This window comes from Lissotriton vulgaris, chromosome 4_1 (assembly GCF_964263255.1).
Source record: "Lissotriton vulgaris chromosome 4_1, aLisVul1.2, whole genome shotgun sequence".
In the NCBI taxonomy this organism is placed as follows: domain Eukaryota; kingdom Metazoa; phylum Chordata; class Amphibia; order Caudata; family Salamandridae; genus Lissotriton; species Lissotriton vulgaris.
In genome coordinates this window covers 1125111196-1125129908 of record NC_141691.1, presented here as the reverse complement: position 1 = coordinate 1125129908, position 18713 = coordinate 1125111196, and the positions used below count along the sequence as shown (strand labels likewise).

Sequence of the window (18713 nt, the reverse complement as noted above, 5' to 3'; positions counted from 1 at the left end):
GTGCCCCCTAACCAATCCTGGCGCTGCATGCGCCAGGATTGGTAAGAGACTCTCACTTCACTCACTCGCTTTTGTGACTCGTCATTACAGTAAAGTGGCTGGCAGTGGCTCGCGGTAATAAGGGATTGGATTGTATAATGTCAAAAATCATGTGCAGATTCAGATAGATTGTTGCAGAACAGTGTGTAAACTACGAAACGACACAATTTTGCACAGGCGGCGCCGGCGCGAGACAACTATGCAGCAGGTCCGCACTGAGGGAAAGCGCAATTCGCTAATTGGGTGAAGGTCAAGGATTAGGAATTAGGAAACCTAACTGTCTTACTCTTTTGGGCGTTGTTGTGTAAATTTCAGGCTTGAGGTACAGAACAGGAATATTCAGCAAAATATATTTGAAAGAATCCCCATAAGTATTAGCGGTTGAGTGCATACGGTGTTCCAGTAAACTAGCTTGCACAAATGACTTGAGATAGTTCAGTGTGTTAAAGCATCTGCTGCAGAAATGTGTGCGTCTATTCCAGGTCACCCGTTTATTTCACGGCATGGGGTTTTGGAAATGTAAACATTCTCAGAATTTCTATTTTGATAGTTGCAACAACAGCTTTCAACAGATTTCATTTTATAAACATTTTCCAGAAAATGAGTTAACAACTTTGTCACCACAAATATAATGTACTCTTTGAACTAAGGTTATAAAATTTCAAAATGTTAACAAACGGTGGAGGCGGAATAGCATGATATATGCATTTATTATTGCATGCATGTTGGTGTATGTTTGTATGAGAATTTGTATAGTACATACCTAGGGCTTACAGGATGGCAAATGCATGGGTGGTAGAAGGTTTCCAGCATAAAAAGGTAGGGGTGATGTAATATGTAAACTGGCACATCCTTTAACATCGATCCTAAAGGCTTGTTAGAGTCCATCATTTATTTTTATATGGTCATAAAAATACATGAATGATGGATGGATGCAGGGTGGGTGCATTAATGATTGTTGGGTGGATGGGTGGGTGGATGGGTGCATGGATGGATGCGTGCATGGATGGATGCATGCATGATGGATGGATGCATGAATGATGGATGCAGAATGGGTGGATGAATGAATGATGTATGGATGAAGGATGGGTGGGTAGATGAATGGGTGGATGCATGAATGATGTATGGATGCATGCATGATGGGTGGATGCATGATGGATGGGTGGATGCATGAATGAATGATGTATGAATGAATAATGTATGGATGCAGGATGGGTAGGTTGGTGGATGGATGGGTGGATGCATGAATGATGTATGGATGGATGCATGGTTGCATGCATGATGGGTGGATGCATGATGGATGGGGGGTGGATGGGTGGGTGGATGAATGAATGAATGATGTATGGATGCAGGATGGGTGGGTGGATGGGTGGATGCATGAATGATGTATGGATGGATGCATGGATGCATGCATGGTGGATGCATGATGGATGGATGGGTGGATGCATGAATGAATGATGTATGGATGCAGGATGGGTGGATGCATGAATGATGTATGGATGGATGCAAGGTGGTTCGGGCTCGCTCGCTGCGCTCGATCCCTGCGGTGCAATATGCAAATTAGTTTACGCCACACCACTTTCAAATGTCACCTGCCGCCCCTGACTGTTTGAATCCTGAGTAATGAGCTGTGTTCACTGACATGTATCTAACTCCCACCCCCGCGGGAGTCTTGATAGTAGGACCTCAGCTACCTCTGAGAATCAAGTGTGGAAGGGGTACTTAAGCCTGTGTACTCATTTCAAGGTAGAAGAGGATCACTGGCACACCATTAGGTATGAAAGGAAATTACATCACATTATTCTGAAGGACAGATCACAAGCATTAATTAGACATCCAGCAATTGCTGCATATCGAGATCTTGTCAGAGAAAGTGAAGGGGAATAATGTAAGATGTCCCCCTGGTCCTAGCTTACTGACAAAGTGGAGTGGGGCAACTACACATACCTATGTGTTTTAAGTTATGAAGCAATCTGACAAGTTCCTTTATAACAATTTGGATGTCAGAAAAGCATAAATCTTGCCCTACAAGATCATTTTCTGTGCGCAAGTCTGAAACGGTGAGTTTTGAGTATATGAGGTGCGAGTAGGCTTTGATGTCACCTTTGACAACTACAGGTAGTTCATCAGGTCATATTATTCAATTGCATTCTGGTATTTTTCATTTGGCTACTATCATTGTGAACGCAGAACTACATATAGCTCAATTCAAAACTATGGACCTGCTCAGCTTTTGTTCAATAGCTTGTGATGTAGTATCACTCAAAGTGTCACACATGAGTTAGGCCCACGTCATACAGCCACCTACTACAAACATTGAAATATCGCACATATTTAAACCGAAATCTTGGAAGTAATGCATCGAGTTACTTTGTTGCACAGAACAGTGATCGGGCTGTTAAAGCAGGACCTGCCCACTCTTATTTACTATTGTTAATGCCTGTACACATTTTCTTTTTTCACACGAAACCTTTCTCTGTCCGTCATTGCGTGTGTGTGCGTTTCATTTTTTTGCTTTGCTCTTGTTAGTGAGTGAAAGGCAGGAATAAAGGGCCAATCAGGGGGGCCGTTTCAATGTCATATTTTGATTACAGCCGGCCTGTGTACTAACAGGATCCGCCCGACTTAAAGCCCCGGTGACAGAACAACGCAGGTGCCCAACAAGATCGTTCATTTTTTGCAAACAATGCTTCCATGTCTGAAACGACAGAGACGGCCATCTATGATACGATCCTTGCACAACGCAAGTCAGACTAAATACTTTCCTAAGCCTTTGAGGAAACAAAACTCCTGCGAAGCCTTATTGCTAATTATATGTTGCATCCTGTCTGGAACCAGCGCGAGGTGTGTAGGGGTAAGCACGCCAGTGCCAAGCTGAAAATGCAAGTCTAGAATGCAATCTTGGTATACTTTTATCAGCATACTCAAAGGTGCAGCAATGGAGTCTGGACGGCGGCAACAACAAGATTGAAGATTGAATGGGTATGAAATGCTTCCAATGCCACAACAAGCTGCAGCACGTTCTTTACTCACCGCGCGCTTCTCGGACATTGTGACATACGCCCGAACAAGCCGCTCCCTGTAGAAGCCACTTGTGAAAATAAGCGGTGTTTTTTCTGAACTCTGTGAGGTGGGATGGGCTGCGTTACACACAGTGGCTGGCTCCCAGGACCCGCCCACTTCTGACGTCAGTGTTTACCTGGTCGGTGTTTCAAGTCTGAAGTCAAAGTACAACTAACTGGCTGAGTAAATAATACCACTGCAAGTGTGTGGCAAGGAATAAAGCAAAGGTTGGAAATTATCATCGCAGCATCACAAATATGCTTTCAATTATTTGAAAATGAGAAATGGTAATAAATACTTGGGCCAGCTTTGAGCGTTTCTTATTTTCAAGGAAATCGGAGGACAGCACCGTTATCTTTTTCCAGTGTAAAGCTGCGCGTTGCAGCCTACATAGGTCACAGTAGTCATGGCATCCTCTCCAAAGCACTCCAGAGACGGGCTAAGACATCTTCTCTTCAGAAGAAACTTGTAGCCCATTTAGTATCCATGCACTCAAAAAGATGATTGCTAGGAGTGTTGCAAGACGGCGCCTTAGGGGAGTGCCTGTTGTAATGTACTTAGGCAGTACTCCAGCCAAAGACCTCTCAAACCAGCACAGATCCTGCAAGTAATGAAACATCTGCTTACTAACAGGGCTCAAATCCTAAAAAAATAAGTGGGGGGACTCTCCAATTTAGGTGGCGTCACAGGAAGTGACATCACGGCAGGGAGTGACACTACAGCAGGAAGTGGCATCACAGCAGGAAGTGGCATCACAGCAGGAAATGGCATCACAACACGGAAGTGACATCACAACAGGAAATGACCTCACATGTGAGGCAGATCTAGCATTTGCACTTACTGCAAGATTTAACAATTGAAGCTGCTCAGTACTTAAGCCTGTGACTTAAGGTCTCTTTGTGGGGGAATTAACAGCCCAAATATGGATGAAGTTTGGCATAAACCTACATTAGTCAAGCCATTAAGGGGTGTAAGTGAGGCATACTAAAACATGGCACCATGAACAAAAGCAGAGTTTGTGCGTTGAAAAAACCCAAACAAAACCACATGCTAGAAACCACAATAGTGATTATCAAAACTATAAAATGTATTACGCTACCTAGAACACCACATTTAAATAGGCTTCCGACAACTCCAGCAATGCGCCACTTTTTGCACTGACGGATACGTCAGTTATACTGACGTAGCTGTCCTTCCTTGCAACATGATGCGTCATATTGTAAATATGACGCATCATTGGTGTCGCAAGGAGGGTGCACTGAAAAGTGGTGCATCGCTGCTTTCACGCAGCGATGCGCCACTTCTCGTAAATGAGGCTCAAAGTGATTTGCCCAGAATCACAGGATGTTGAACTAATGCCGGGACTCCAACATAGTTCCCGAGTTCCAAAGTTGGAATCTCTGGTCAAGGTAGCCTCACAGCTAGGCCTGTGCAAACACACCAGTGCCCCTCCCTCTCCCCACACACCTTACACTCAGTGCAGAAAGACACAGCCTAAGATGACAACACCTGGCCCCTAGCAAAGCCCTTGAATACTCTCTCCCACCCTGTCCACCAACGCGGAGGGTAACAAGAGGGGGAAAAGAGCCAGACAGCCAGGAGGGCAGTCCCTTTCAAAGTCATAGCCCTAAGCCGTACTGTCCATGAGCAAAATTTCAAGGCAGCAGGGGCAGTAGTGTCCGATCCGGTGTCCATAGGTCAAAGAAGCATGTTGCTGGCGCCAAAGCAGCAGTCCATAGAGTAGGAGGCAACAAAGAGCGGTGCCAAGACATCATACCTCCGCTATGTCCCCAAATCGGGCCAGATGACTTGCGAGGAGACAGGAGAGTCTTCGGGAGGCCGCAGCTGTGGAGCTGGAGGAGGCCGCTGCGGGAGGCGAGCTGTTGGGGGAGGGGTGCAGAGCCCACAAGCTAAGCTGGGATCCCCCGTTTGCAGAGCGGTGGTGAGCCCCAAGCGAGGAACAGCACTTTGGAAGAGCACGGGCCCGCCGAGCCCTGGCTTCCAGAGGACCCGCGCTTGAGTCCGCGCCTACGAGTCAGTGGATGAACAGCAGGTGGTCTTGGTCCCCGGCCCAGGGGGAACGCAGCCACCCAGGAGTGTTCCGGAACATAGCGATGGTGAGGCGTAGACCCTGGGGGATAAATTTGAGGCAGAGCCCTAGGTGCCGGGTTGCAGAACCTGAGATTGCACGGCCCGGGGGGGGCTTCGGTGGCCCGCTGCAGCCAGCCGCATGTGGAGTGAACACGGGGCCGCCAACACAGCTGCAGTGAGTGATCTCATAGCTCCTGGAGGAACTCTGACCCCGGGAGCCATTCTCACACTCCAGACGACCTTGGTCTTCTGAGGCCCATGAATCAGACTAGGAGAATGGTGGGGGGGAGGGGGGGGGGGGGGGGGGTCAAGCGTAGGGAATCCTTGCTGCCGGTGATCCCCCCCCCCTGCGGCTCGCATTCCGAGATGATTATATGGTCTTTGACATTGAGCCAGATCACTGTTTTTCCCTCACGTTTGTTCAGTTGCGGAATGCTTGTTCGCTGAGCGTGAAATCCCCTTAAGCTGAAAGCGGCGCAGCCTCTGTGTTTCTGCTTCCGCAGTCTGGAGGGGGGCTCACTCGCCGCTGACTCCAGAGCACATCATTGTCTCTGCCCATCAGGGGTGTGGTGATCAGCAAGCAGTCCGAGGCTGATTTGGTCAGTGCGCGCTGTGCGCTCTTTATCGCATTTTGAAGGACCAAACCTAGCGCAGGGTGGATATCGTTTTGAAAAGCAGGTGGGACGGCGTCCCCCCTGGAAAATAAGTGGGGGGATGCCGTCCACCCGCGTGGTACCCCGACTCGAGCCCTGCTTACTAAATAATGAAGACAGAGGAGCGGTGCAGCACTGGCAAAATGTGCCCGTTTGCCGGTTAATGGTGGACTTGTCGGAGCATGGGGTTAGAGTTTGAGCCTTCCACAACATGGTGGCCCCAATGCATGAAGCTGAAAGCCCAGACAGGGCCGAACCATGAGGCGGCAGAGGCAGCATGAAGTACCAGTACAGAGAGAACAGGGATAAAGCTCACAGCTGCAGCAGCACCAAGACTTGATAGGGGGGCCTGAGAGTAACAATAAGTAGGTGGTGAGACTAGGGTCGGAGGGGGTGATGGGATTACAAGACCCCAAAGGGCCCCCGAATCAAAGGGGACACCAAATAGAGCACAATTTACTGGCAGCCCATGGGTGAAGAGGGGGCAGGTTGGAGTAGGGCCAGTCCCCATCACCCCAGATTTCTGAAGAGATCATCTCCTCGGAGCCAAAGGCTGCCCTCACCCTCACCCCAGAGAAAAATAAGAGCAACAGATTGGAGACCCACAAAGTTTCAATCATAGTTACTGGCGAAATGCCTTGCAAGAGAGATGGAGGTGAACCTCTAGTAATGCCTGTTGGAAAATTAATTCACTTAGAGGTGATACTTAGCCATCAGACCGCCCAAGACGGTCCAGGAGAAAGGAGGGAAAATGGCACAATCACACAAGCAGGAAAATACTACCTTCAGGAGGCAGCTTGAGAGAGATGCTTGTAAAAGAAAGACCAAAATGACACTATAGAACAAGGCCATAGAGGAAGGCATGACTCAGAAGTACAAGAACGGTCTCTGAGGGATGTACTACAGGCAGCACAGAATCCAGAAAAGCTCTGGAACAGAAGATTTACATTGGCAATGGATATAAAACTCCTGTGGACGAATTTCTAGAAAATATTGGTGAAGGTTTAACAGTCAAATGGAAAGTATTGGTGCGGGTTCAACAGTCGACCACACAATGGAGGGCCACTAAGAAGCAATCAAACCGCTGAAGCTAACTACCTAAAGGATGCAACACAAAACAGCATGCACGGGCTGAAGACACAGACGGGAGGTCCAGGTGCAAGAACATTATGTAGGTGGAAAGCTCTGAGAGGGCAGAGGGTCAGTCAACAGAAGGCTTTGTTGAGACTCTTATGGGGAACATGGTGAAACCAAGACATCTCCACCTGTTTCGCGACTGAAAGGCATTATTGTGTACCGGGGATGCCGCCAAAGACATGAGCGAGACCATGGCCCATTGTTGGCTTAGTCCATAACTTTAGAGATCATAATACATTCCTAAGGGCAGACTGACAAGGCGGACCGTAGCAAGTTCAAAACCCAAACCATTATATTCCCAGACTAAAACCAAGAAGTGCAAACAAGAAGGCAGTCCTTTAACAAGGAGAAAGCAGAACTATGCAGGCTGGATATAAAATACATAATGCGGTTTCCTGCTAAGTACAAGTCCCAGCGAAAGGGAAGTTCTGGTCTTTCATGACACAAGAGGAAACCTGGGAATGCTAGAAGTCTGGAACAAAAAAACACTGTGCATCACAAGGGCCACAAGAAGGCACCCAGGATGAAATTGAGACCAGCAAAACACCAAGTACCACTCTGGATGTGGAAGGCACTGCTAAAGCGGAGCCATGCCAGTCCTAAAAACACTTTGATGCATTCAAAAACACAGAGATACTCAGGTATACAGCAAAGATAATGCGGGGTCGGTCGGAGAATGGAGGAAAGCACCACACCACGACCAAAAGGGACCATTTCCGGATGCCAGAAGAGGAGACTATAAGACTGCGAGCAGTGCCTTTGGAGGCACAAACGTTTGATGGTTGTATGGGTGTGTGAGTGGGTGGTTGTGTGAGTGGATGTTTGGTTGGTTCTGTGGATGATGTCATCAGTGATGTAATTTGAGATGTCATGAGTGATGTCACTGACCATGTCATGAGTGATGTAATATGCGAGTTCATAATCAGTGCATTGCAGTGGAGTAAGTTATAGTTAGCTCATGTAACTATAAATGCAGAATTTCTCCGGCTTTGTATGAGTGAAATCTGAGCCTAATTAATACACACAAACAAATATATGTATATTCAGCAAAGAAACAAAGGTTCAAGCAACGCTATAGTTAGGTGAATATGTCAGTGACGACATTAATGTTTTGGACAACAAAAAAACCACAAATTCACCAGTTCTAGTTAACAAAGCTAACTCTAACTTGCACCCCCGCCATACACTGCTTATGACCTCACATAATACATCACTCATGACATGTTCTTTGAGATTACTGATGACATCATCCAATGAGTGTGTTTGTTTGTTACATAGTTTCCAAAGTGACGTGCAATTACCATATTACGTTTCTACCTTCTTTTGTACAGCCTTTGTCCAGCTAATAGGCACAAGTATTTACAAAACAAATGTGCTCCTAATTCACCAAAGGCATATAGAGGTATTAAACGAGCTATAAATATTTGTAATGAAGAGTAACTCAGTGTGCAGGTGACAATTGACAACTTGTGTTCATTATGTTACACACACAGGTTTTGGTACCGCAGAAATAGTTTCCTGCAGGTTAAAGATTCTACATACTAAGTATCGTAGGCCGCCTTGAGTTATAAGACTATATGCACCAGGTACTAACCTATGTACATGTGCTTGTTTTGCTTCAGAAGATGAGCTATCTGTAAAGGTTTCACCACAGTATGAAGGCTGCAGGTAGTATGATCTATATCACCTTTAGACCTTGGTTATTTTAAGTGAATAGTTGCTCTTTGGACAAGTTTTGCATAGAGCGTACGCTGTTCTTAGTAGACAATTTTTAACACTTTGTGGTGTCTTTCTCTTGAGTTTCACTGTCTGCAAACAGCGTGGCACAGTATAATGTTATGTTATGTTATGTTATGTTATGTTAAGCAGTATTTTGTATAGCGTACGGCTACTCAGAGAGTGTCCCGATGCTTTAATTTGCACACCAATCATATAACATAACAAGAAAAAAACACAGCAAAAGACAGAAAAGAATAAGCTCTCTCCATAGCACTGTTAACAGTACCCACTTTTCTACTTCTATACACATAATTCCTTAATGTAGGTTCAGTGAATGTTGGCGGTTTGATGTAGGTAAAGACTATCTGTATGTAACCGTACTTCAGTATCTGGAGGAATTTAGTTTTCCATGAACAGTTGTTTACAGATTAAACAACATGTACAGGACAAGTTACCCTTTCATCTGTAGTTCACTATCAACATGAACTCAGATACCCATGAAGTGTATGGTAGAGGGTCACTGTTGCACATAACACAAGCTTGCTTTACCTATGGGGTTTGTATGCATGATATCAGTAATGCTGCTTCATATTGTTCTGAGCTATTTTGCACTTACTTTCATAGCTCTAATGCCATACCCATTTATAAAGCAATGTGTACAAAATAAGCTTGGATGATGGCATCCGTGATGTCATAAATGATGTTGTAGAACATGTCACGAGTGATGTGAATGTAATGTGTGAGGTCATAAGCAGTGCATGGCGTGGGCACAAGAATAGTTAGCTCAGGGATTGGCGGAGATGAACCCTCAACCAGTTGTCAGAAGGGTACCGGCCATTGATGCGGATAGTGAAGTGCTTTAAATATCTTTTTTGTATCCTATGTATGGAGCCTGATAACCATTGCTCAGATGAGGTGAGTATTGTATTTTGCTTGGAAATGCCAATAAAGAAATACATTCAAAAAAGGTATAGTTAGCTCTGCTAACTTGAACTGGTGAATTTCCGTGTTTTTGTAATGTTGTCACTGACATAGTCACCAAACTAACATACCTTTAACTTTTCTTTTTTCAATGAATCTATAGGATTTTTTTCACATAAATTAATATTCTATTATCATATTAGGATCCTTAATCTTTAAAAATCCAACTGCGTCTTGCAAGTAGAGTTGTAAGGAGCACGTGGTCGTGTTCCCACACTGCACACGCTCTCCGTGGTGTTCCTAGTCACTCACCTTGGGTGGTTAATTGGGTCCCCAGCACTTCTACGTCCTCTCGACATTGTCATGGCACGCGTTGTGGTCCTTATACTACTTTTTTAGTATATGGTTTGGTCCGTCCCTGGGGTCCACTGTGTATTCTGTGCTATTTACTGCATTTCTTTGCAAAGTATTGTGTGGCACTGTGATTATCTCTGGGTAGGAGATACTTAAACGTGTTGGAGAGTATTATATAATAAATACATATTTTTATAAATACCTTGTGTGGTTCTTTTTCACTTAATCTATACTATAAGTTTGCATTCTGGTAAAACAAGCTGCTTTACAGTCCTTCTGGACTAAGCCTGAAGGCTGCTCTCCACAGCTACCACTTATTAAGCTTTCTAAGGTTCTATAAGACCGCTTAAATCACCACAAGGCTTGCTTGGACGGGTGAAAGGTGCCCACTTACATCATATACCTGGCCAGCTTCTCTAAGTGGCTTATAATGATTTTCATTGGACTGCATCAATTTAGAAGGTCAAATCCAAAACATCAAAAATGGATATGAAAACAAATATGCTCTTTTGAAATGTGAGATTTGGAATAGGAATTGTTTGTACCATGCTGATGTTTTGGGTTACCTATAATATCAGTTGAATTAGATGACATTATACAAAATGTTTTTTTGTTTTGTTTGTGCACTTGTGGAAATCGCGGATAATTGCCGTTAGCATAAGCTGAAGCCATTTTTGTTGTGGCATCCATTTTGTTAGCCATGTGATTCTTCAGTCTTCACTGTTGCTTGCCTTTCTATTCTGCTTGAGTCATCAATTGTAGTTAACTCCTTCAGTACTGAGCCAGAGCACTGTATGAGCTCAGAAAGGCCTGTAGCTGCTAGAATGCACCTGTCAGGCTGTTCCAACTGATGTAAGCAGTTCTGTCTCCTCTCCCACTCTGCTGACAAAGTGGTTTCTATCTGTCCATGTTAGTTGATAGCTATTCCTGTGTATGCCTGTACCTTCTATTTGAGTCTCCATGCTTACTCAGCTACAAAGTGTGTATAAAAGACCCCTGGTTTCTGTATTCCATGTACTACCTCATACAGTGCCCGAGTGTGTTGTATTGATGTAGTCCCACTCATAACTGATTAATAAACTTGTTGTTATTTGCCCTCGACCTCTAGGGCCTCCCAGGCCAAGCACTTATCTGGATGAGCGGCTACGCTGGGGCTCTGTGACGCCTGGAGACTTTGGCACCCCACAACCCGTCAATACACTCACACGTCGGCATCCCACTACACTCATGCCCAAATCAATTACATATTTCTCATGGCTCTCGACTGTCGCACAAGCCTAGAGATAACCATACTCCTTCGGGGTATTTCTGACCATTCCCCAGTGGCACTGCGGGTCGGGGATCTGCCGAGCACCCTGAGGTGCTTGAATGCCTGGTTTCTCCAGGACAAAGGCTTCCGCGAATCAGTGGGCGGGGAGCTCCGGCAATTCTTCTCCGCTAAAGCAAGAAGAGACTCCCTCGTGACCTATAACCACTTTGCTACTGGGAAAAACCTCTAATATTGTCGGCATACACAAACCACATTTTCAACGTATTTGTTTATTTTTATATTTGAAATCTTTTTATCATTTCTTAAATTAATTATTTTCTTTTAAATACAGATAATTATTCACTGTGTTTCACATACATTTCTTTAAATACATATACAAAAATTCCTTTTATAATTCCAAAATATGAAAAACTACAAATATCCTTTAAAAGCGAGACAGTTATAGTGATCAGGTCGAGAACCACATACATTCACACTCATTCACACATCCTAAACAAACACAGCTCGAATATAACAAAAAAGCATCCTGTTGTTTTGCACCAGTTGTCCACTACACAACCAAAGGGTTGGATCTAAATAGGAGAATGGCCGACGCGTTTCGGTGGAAGAACAGCAATGAAGACCACCTTCATCAGGACCAGCCAGGGGCAATTCAACAGTGGGTCTCGCAACCTGGAATTTATGTCTCCACACCTTCCGTCAGAGAAGGAAGACAGTCAAAAGATTCTCAACTCTTATTGTTTTCACCTTAGGATGGTTTTGACAGAATGAACTTACTCATTTGTACAGAATGACCTTCTAAGGTATTAGTCCCGTGTCGCGTAGGGTAGACCACAGTTTCCTTCCTTTTTCCTAGTCAAAAAAATTTCTCATCATTCTGCACGAATCATATAATGCTTTTAGTTGTGCCCCGTAAAATGCAGTAACTCTGGTATGATATATAGCGCTGTCAGCTGATAAGGTACCAAGTTCATGAAATCAGCATACGTCCCAGAGCTCCGCCAAGCATTTCCACCATAGTTTCTGAACGCAGCCATTTCTATCTAATTCTTCTCCGCTAACCAGGGCTCTGTTTCCTCCCCTGCTACCTTGTGGGAGGCGGGTAAAGCCACCATTCGTGGGTTCACCAAGAGTCAGCTCAAACTCCGCCGCACCGAACAGGAATCCCGGGTCACTCTCCTGGAGGCTCATCGAGAGGCGCCCACCCCAGGAGTGAACTGTATGCCGCGCAGCCTCCGCGGGGCAGACGCTCCCCGACTTGCTCCATCACAAGCGACTTTCCCTTCCCCTCCTTAGTGAGACTGAGATGCTGGACCTCCTGATTGCTCCTGAGGAGATTATTGAGGCGATCTCCCACATGGTGTCTGGCAAGACACCGGGTCCGGATGGCTTTTCTCAAGAGTTCTATGCGAGTTACCGCAACACGCTGGTGCCCTATCTGCTGGGGCTGTATGATGAGGCTGTTGATAAGGGCTCATTTCGCTTTGAGTCTGACATGGCCACCATTGTGGTGATCCCTAAGTCTCAGCCACCCTCGCACCACTGTGCCAATTACCGGTCCATTTCTCTTATTAATACGGAGCTGAAGATCTTTGCTACCATCCTGGCCAATGGCATGCGGCCACATTTGGCCAAGTTGGTTCACCCTGACCAGTGCGGCTTTACGCCTGCGCGGAGTACCCGTCACTGCCTCCGGCGTCTTCACCTCGCTCTAGCGAATCACCAGTGCCTGACCCCATACCTCTTCCTCCTTCTGATAGACTTTGAAAAAGCATTTGATTTGGTGGACTGGCGATATTTGGAGGCGGTCTTGGCAGAAATGGGTTTCGGAGAGCGCTTCCGCCAGCTAGTGAAACCGCTATATTGCCGGCCGAGGACCTAAGTGCTGGTCAATGGTGCCTTGTCACCGCCCTTCCCTATCCACAGGGGCACCAGGCAGGGGTGCCCCCTGTCGCCCCTCCTCTTCGCCCTCGCAATGGAACCCTTGGAATGCCTGGTGCACTCTGATGATCTCATCCGGGGGTGGAGATGGCCTGGACTCGGCGAGGACAAAATTGCCCTCTGTGCTTTTGATGTTCTCCTGTACCTGGCTGAACCTACGTGATTGGCACCCCGATGCCTCAGTGCGCTGACTCCTTTCGAGCAAATCTCCAACCTCCGGGTGAACTCTGCCAAATCCGTTCTGGACCCACTTCATCTTTCCCGCGAGTGCTTTGACTGATAACCCTCCGGCGGCAATCCTTTAAGTATCTCGGGATGTGGGTACCCTCCTCCCTGACCTAACCTGGGCGCAGAATGTTAACCCAGTGGTGAAGAAGGTCAGGGCGGACCTCATCCGGTGGCAATCGTTGGCCCTGAACCCTATGGGTAAAATAGCTTTATTCAAGATGATGATATTGCATAGGTTCCTCTATATGCTCCAGAATACGCCCCTCTTTTTCTCCCGTGCATGGTTCAGAGAAATGGATAGCCTTGCTGTTAAATTTCTCTGATGGGGGGGGGTCGTCAACCCAGACTGGCTCACACAGTGTCGGATTCCACCTTATGATGGCGGCCTGGGGATGACAAACCTATATCTTTACTATCTGGCAACCCGTCTTCTTGTAGTACATGACTGGTTCAACAGGGGATGGGCGGATGCGGCTTATCGGTTGGAACTTCATACTCTGGGCCTGCCCGATATTCAGGGGATGCTATATGGTAACACCATCCCTGGAGCGCTGCCAGTAATCACACGTGAGGTCCTCCTGGCCAGGTGGGCCTCCCTTCGCCACGCTAATTGGTCCGGGAAACTGACCCAATGCACTCCACTCTGGCAGAGTGCCCAAATCCGAGAAGTTGCGGGATTATCTGGCTTCAGGGTATGGGACTTCATTGGGATCTTACAGTTGGGGGATGTCTGGAAGGGGGGGGACACATTTGCACCTTTCAGGACCTACAACATACCTTCTCCTTACATCCTTCACAGTTCTATCGCTATTTACAGCTGCAACAGGATCTCCACTCACACGTCCCTAAGGGCACAGCTTTGCGTGACTACAGCCCGCCGGAGGCCCAGGTTATGACTGGCCACCTAGGGAAAGGGGGGATCTCCCGTATCTATCGCTCTCTCATCAACCATACCCCCAACACACTCTCACAGCTCAGACTCCAGTGGGAGGGCTGGGTTGGCTCCTTGGATAACTCCGACTGGCGCGAATCTCTAATGGTCCCTAAGTTAATCACCGTCTCAGCACGCCTCCGCCTGGTACAGCTCTACTATTTACACGTTGCCTACCTCATGCTGCTGCGCCTCCACCGAGCAGGACTCCGTCCAGAAGCATCATGCCCGCTTTGTTCACCTCCTCAAGCGGACTTCTTCCACATGGTAGGGTTATGCCCACCCATCACACACTTTTGGGAATCAGTGTTGGAGGAACTCAATGAGGCCCTGGGATGGGAGGTGCCCTTTAATATCACCAACATACTCCTAGGCATTACAGAGGGACTGGACACTGCTCTAGTGGTGGCAAAGAGAGAAATTACACAATGCTGGCTGGATCCGGTGGTACCTGCCCTGTCACGGTGGCACAGAGGAGTGAACTAGTGTGCCGCGCAGGAGAGATCTGTATATGAGGCCATGGGTTGTCCAAAGAAATATCGCAAAGTGTGGGGTAAATGGGTGGGGGCGATAGACGATTAACACTCTGCTCTGGCCATCGTAGATTGCGGTGGGGGCCAGGCTCATCCCCTTCCCTCAATTGATATTGATACACAGTGATATGGAGTATAATGTTTTTCAGGTGCTCCGTTTATTGAACTGACTGTGTACACTTGTTTGTGCCAATCTCTATTTTGTTGGTTCAAGGACCCGTGGACAGAGAAGGGTTAACCCCTGCACCAGTGGACCCCTGAAAAAGGCTAATTTCCACAAATTGGTGCCCAACTCGTGGGCTTCATCGGAGACGTGGCTGCCCGAAGGAGTGTTCTTGAAGGAGGAATGGAATATTGCTGAGGAGGTACCATGCATGAGGAGACTCTTGTCCGAAGTAACTTTTCCGGTTTTCCCGATCTAACCCTCCAGGTGGTGGCCGGTCCCAAATGAGATCTCCTTTCGCGTAAGTATTGCAGTGACCATTAGGTCAACCCAGAGCTTGGCAGGTGGAGGTTGGAGACTTTTGTCATTTAGTAAAATTCGTAAGTAGTGATACGAGTGCTCCAGTGTTCCACCAGGCCACTTGGTAATTTGGTCTTTTCTTGCAACGGCTTGGGGGTTTTACCCTATTTTGTTTTGGGTGGGTCTGTGGACCCTTTTCTAGGCAAGCCATATGATTTGGTAAAGACACCGAGTGTTTGCGAACACCCTGCCAGACTAACTGGTAATTCGGCATATTTTGTAAAAGGTCTGGGGCTAGAGCCTTTCTTCTTTGGTAAGATCGCTGAAGCGGCACTCTTGATTTTGGATTTGCTTGGCCAAGATTTTGGTTTTGTTTGTTTGTTTATTTATTGCAATAAATAAAGGCAGGTAATGAGGTGATTTTTCTCTACCTTTTGATATATTTGGGATAAATAGTATTTGACGACAATATTATATTTTACTATAATATTTTTAGCATGCCTGCTCCTAGCACACTTCGTAGAATGTGTCGCTGTCTTTGAGGTACCCATATGGATCTAGAAAGTAGTTAGCCGGCTCCCCTAGAGGGGACACCTAATAGGTTTATGTATATTAAATATGGTATTTCTTCCATAATGTATAGTACACTGTGGAACAAATATACGAAAAAAGATCCTGATTTACGATAGCCAGTAAATGGGTCATTTGATTTAAAAAAGATTCAGTATGTAGAGCAGTGTCTGTTTCAACGAAAGAATCAACAAGATATGTTTTGTGTATGAATGTGGGGATTTTTCTCCTTATGATATTTGTAACATGGAACAGTCTTTGGGCTGTTTACTTGTCTTGGTGCAGTCTTTGGACTGCTTTTGAGAGCTCTTTTGTTTGCAAATATGATTTACAATTGGTTTGGTTTGAGTACAGTCTGTGGGCTGCCTCTTGTTTTTGTCCTGGTGTTGATTTGTGGGTGATTGTGTGTTGAGTGTCTATGAGGTTTGTGTATTGACACCGGTGGTAATGCCTGTGAAGTATTTGTTTGAGTGAGTAGCGACTGTGCTCTTTGTATAAGGATGGCTGTGTTGTGTGTTAGGAGCGTGTGGCCCCTTCTTGAAAATGTCTGGAATGAGCACAATTTGGTTTGTTGTCACCATTGTGTTCTGCAGATGCCATTGGAAGAATTACACTTTAAATTTCAAATAATGAATTATATAAAATATGTTAAGCAGCTGCACACTACTATGGAAATTAAAGCAGTAACAAAGAATAGATGTGTGAACATTCAGTTATTATATTGCCACAATGGTAAAAAAATTAGAATTTAAAGCTTGAGGTAGAATTGCCTGGCATTCCATATAAAAGAGAAAATGTTATCTCACAACAAATAAAGCGCTTTGAGACCTTTGGGTATAGCAAGAGCTATATAATGTTAAAACAACTTTATCTAGAAAAATGAACTCAATAGGAAAAAGTAGGCCTCACAGAGAAAAACAAATTTGTGTGTTTTACACAACTAGTACTTAACAAAATTAAAAATAGATGCCCATTTTGTTAGTACTGCCTATCAGCTGTGCAAAATGTTACAGCACTATCCTTAGATACATCATATTAAATATTGAAAGGCATTCACATTATATGAGAAATTGGTTGCTGCTAAAATAAAAGCGTACTCCTTTCACCACACTGCAAACTATATATTTTGACTGGCTTGGAATGCCTGTTTTTTTAGTAGAATGAACTGAGACTCATTCCCAGCACCAGAAGGAGAGAGCTTTTAACAGCTGCTCAAGTTGTCTGTCCGAAGGAAACTGTCTGTGAGAGCAGAGGGAGGTAATGAGTGATTTAACTACTTGTTTGGGTTTCTGTGAGGACATTAGAATACAGCACCTTGCTGTCATACTGGAAACAGACAGCGTCATAAGGGGCCCTGTGCCATTAATTGTCAGACAGGATTTATCAGTCCTAGAGCACAAGGCTTTCTCTCCTGAAAAAAGTGTAGAAGCTAACACCTGCCAGTCATAAAACACAGCTGAATAAATAAGACAGACTTTACCCAGGCACAGGCTACAAATAAACACTGTGGAAACTAGGTTTTAAGTTAGTACAAAATGGCATAAAAGCACTTGAATTAAAGACTACTCATTTTGAAAGTTAGAAATACAGCTTCACTATTGTGGATAATAGAGAAAGGATAAAAGTAAGTACTTTCTTTCCGGTTGCTTTCCTAAGAAGCACATCTGTGGATCTGATGGTAAATAACAAGTCATTCCGAACATTACCAGAAACAAGGTCGGACACCTGTGTCGACTATCCACCGACACTTTTCATATGAATTCAGCCACACGGATATCAACCCGACTGTTATTGGCTTAGTGGGAGAATGTTTACCCCACACATCTCATATCTACCTTAGTGAGTATCCCTCTCACTTCTGCTAACTCCATTAAGACCGAGTCTCTGTCCTTCCCCTCTCCTTATTTGATGATTACATATTATTACAGAAACGGATGAGGGTATTGATGCCACCGGGAACCTGGCACCCTGAGCCGATTTCTATAGTGCTCCAACTTATCAAGCTGTCCTGAGGAAGACCCCAGAATGAGGATACAATAACCCTTATCTACCAGGGGTCGAAATGTAGACTACCATACAACTACCAAGCACCAACCATAGGATTTGAATAAATCAATGCATTTGGCCCTATGTGGTATGCGCTGCTAAGGGAACTATAGACCTACAATAGGCTGTAAAGGTTCCACTGTATATAATTGAATTGTCCCTATGTCACATCACCTTTAACCTGTCCCTCACATACCCAACCACTCCCAACTCCCCCATCAATCCTAACTTTCTTCCTGCACTGAGAGCACTGTATTATGCTGTACACGATGAGAATATGTAGATACCATACAGATTTATATGAATATTCTAAAATGTAAGAACATGTTTTGAATACTTGACTGAATAATAAAATGTATATTTCTGATTAAATCAATCTAAATTGTTTTGTGGCCTACTGTTCATACTAAAATACATATAGTCACATCGACCATTTCTTTAACGTACCACAGGGCTAGATAAGGAGGCAATAAAATAAAGTTTGCATTCATACGCCATCATGTTAAGCAGCACAATAGCTAAAGGAATTGGTAGTTGGTCATTGGATTGATGTTTTCTAGTTAGTTCAATGTGCTTGTACAGCAAAATATACAAAGTGGTACAGTCCAATAGTATTGGACATGGCCTTCTTGGTATGGATATACCCTAGCTATTTACCTCCTACAAGTCTGTTTGTGCCCAGCTGCCAAAGGGGGTAAGTATTGTCGACAGGAGGTCATCTGCTTAGGTTACCTACTGTCGAAGGGGGATAGGA

General features: G+C 45.2%; 1 protein-coding gene across 8 annotated transcripts in view; it reads right to left on the bottom strand.

The window, feature by feature from the left end:
* Positions 1-18713, bottom strand: part of PTPN3 (protein tyrosine phosphatase non-receptor type 3) — a 1864164-nt gene that overhangs the window by 1594454 nt on the left and 250997 nt on the right. The window contains exon 1 of one of the 8 annotated variants that reach the window (XM_086965370.1): positions 3073-3135. The exons of the other annotated variants lie outside the window; for them this stretch is intronic. The gene's annotated coding sequence lies outside the window, so the exon portion shown is untranslated. Of the gene's footprint in view, positions 1-3072; positions 3136-18713 lie in introns of those variants that run through there. 8 annotated transcript variants of the gene reach the window in all.